The sequence below is a fragment of the Nicotiana attenuata genome, unplaced genomic scaffold (genome assembly GCF_001879085.1).
Source record: "Nicotiana attenuata strain UT unplaced genomic scaffold, NIATTr2, whole genome shotgun sequence".
Lineage (NCBI taxonomy): Eukaryota > Viridiplantae > Streptophyta > Magnoliopsida > Solanales > Solanaceae > Nicotiana > Nicotiana attenuata.
In genome coordinates, this window is record NW_017670627.1 from 430,405 (window position 1) to 433,115 (window position 2,711).

The 2,711-nt window shown below is 36.8% G+C and overlaps 1 long non-coding RNA gene across 1 annotated transcript; it reads right to left on the minus strand.

The window, feature by feature from the left end:
* Positions 1-575: 575 nt before the first annotated feature.
* On the minus strand, positions 576-1,698 carry LOC109241674. The gene is made up of 2 exons (XR_002070268.1): positions 1,661-1,698; positions 576-864 (listed from the first exon to the last, which is right to left on the minus strand). It is a non-coding gene; the product is annotated as an uncharacterized LOC109241674 (long non-coding RNA).
* Between the last annotated feature and the right edge of the window lie 1,013 nt (positions 1,699-2,711).

A 2,711-nucleotide genomic window follows, 5' to 3' on the forward strand; every position in this document is an offset into this window, starting at 1 on the left:
ATGCGATATGCGCGCCCTGAGCGCGCCCCGAGCACGGTCGCTCTTCTTTTGAGACAGTGTTACTGCCAATAGCGCGGTCAGGTCTACAGGTGCGCGGGCACACTCATGGGGGGTCGTTTTTAAAGCCCTACTTCGTCCCCCACAGTCCCCAAAACATAAAAACTTGCTCTAGAAAGGGAAACTCTCAAAAACCTAACTCCTTAAGGGTCCCTCCACCACCCAAGGTAAGTTCTAATGGTGATTCTAAGTTAATTTCAATTTCCTAACATCTTATTAACATGGGTAAATCCTCCAAATCATTTAGATATTTGATTGGGGCATCATTGTTGAGAGAAGGAACTCTAGAACTCGAACTCAAGAAGATTGAACGTCAAGAAGGTAATCTCTTGTCACGACCCGATTTAGGGCCATGACCGGCGCTAAGGGGTAGGATCCCAAAGCAAGCCTTAACGGGAATTTACAGAAAATCGGGCAGAGTTTTCCCTGTTTTAGGACTATCCAAAAATTTACCCTGTCTCAGAATCAACAACAGAACCAACCTATATCAACCAAAGTATCTCCTAATGCTCATCAGCTAATAAAAAATTTATCCACCGCTATTAATCAATCAATTTTACCACAGTAATACTACATTCATCTCCAAAATATGATAAGGAAGTCTAATACTAATTATAGTTCTAAAATAATAAAGGAATACTCATGACACAAAAAAATGACTATGGAGCGACTCTAAGAGTTTTCAAAAGAAAAGTACCAAAGAAAGCAAATAACTTGTTGCCCACGCGAAGTGATGCGGGGCTCACCAGAATATGTCAACTCGTGCGCTATAGTTATCGAAATCCTCACCAGCGTCACCTGCGATTTCTAAAAAAATAAATAGCGGGGAGTGAGTCGCTAGCTCAGTGAGTAATAACACTTAACCACAACCTATTTTTTTTTAATGGGGACAACTCAGAAAATATGCTTGTATAATAATCATAAAATATCATGAAAAATGCCTTTTTCAGAATCGGTAACAATAATCAATCTTGTCTCTTTTCATGTAAGTAGGAATCAACTAACAATTCGGTAATAAATTCTATAAACATTTTCATATCAAATCTTATGTTTTGGGAGGTTTCCAAGAAAGGATCATGTAATATGTATCACTGTGTGGACCCCTTCGTAAAAGGAGTCAAATATAACTGTAGGTCCCTACTCGAGGGAAAACTGTAACTGTACGCTAGTTCTACCTTCTCACTAGCGAGGGCTATAACTGTAATCGGTAATCTGTAAATACAAGGTGCACCAAGTCTAACGAACCCGCCGTTAGCTACGGGATCCTTCAAGGTCTCCTCTCATTTATACTTTTCTTTATAAATAGTAAATTTTCACATGAAAGCATTTTCGAAATAGTACCTAGCATTTCAATTCTTATCAAATCATGTAATCCAATTTCGGTGACGGTAATCAAATCTCAAGTAACAGTAAATCATGTCTAGTAACAGTGAGAACATTTTAAATAATTGTAAACATCTCAAGTAAACTATTCAGTACCATATCAAGTAAAGGACTTGTCCCACATGCAATTTCAAATATTCGGTAACACATTTTATTTTCAAAATCATATTTAAACCATGCAGGTTATGAAAATACAAATTGCGGAAGGGTTACTACTCACCGTACTCGTGCCAAAATACCAAATGCTTCACCTCGAGCAATTCGTACAACTTCCTCCAATCAATCTATATTCACATAATGTTGATCTCATGTCAATTGCCTCGTTTAGGCTAATTCATAACTAATTTAGAATACCCAATCCTCCAAGTTTCATATTCTACCATCAATTCGCCGAATTATATTTACTCATGCATGAGCACTTCAACTAGTCTATAATCTATCAATTCCAACTTATTTGTACAATTTGTTCTTTCAATTTTTCTTCCGCACCAGATTATGCCAAATATTCGTATAAGCCTAAACCATAGAGGATTACAGTCGACAATACTTCTTTTAGTACCTAATGAAATTACATACACCCCGATGATAAACTTAAGCAAATTGTAAGTAAGAAAGTTTACCTTCGAATTGAAAAATTTCTTAAACAAATTGTCTTTGCATCTGTGTTTCACGCGAGAAGCTTTCGGCACGAAAATACTTGATGATTCCTTCTTCTATCCTTCACGTCTCAATGCCAGTGAATATCCCCATCTTTTAAACTTCAGTATTTTAATTTTTGGTGTATTTGAGATTTTTGTATAGCTTTGGTTGGGGCATAAGCTCTTGTGCGGCAGAAGTTCTCTTACTCTTGTGTAATTGGGGTTCTCTTTTGTTCCTTTTTTTTTCTTAATCTCTTGCCCCTTAATTTCTCGCCAGATCTTCATGGGCTTTTTAGTTTATTGACTTCTATCCTTTTTTTTCTTTTTCTAAGTACTTAAATACCTATTATTAAATATGGGGTATTACATTCTCTCCACCTTAAGAAATTTAGTCCCCGAATTTAAATAAGCGGTGTACCTGGAGACTAAGGTATGTGAAAATAGTTTACTCGCATATCATCTTCTGATTCCCAAATAACTTCTTCAACAATAGGATTTTCCCACAAGACTTTTTCACGGACACAATTTCTTTTGATCGTAACTTTCTTATTTGTCTGTCAACAATGGCGATTGACTCTTCGTCATAAGTTAACTTCTCATCAAGTTGCGTAATTGGTGTTTCACGCACATGAG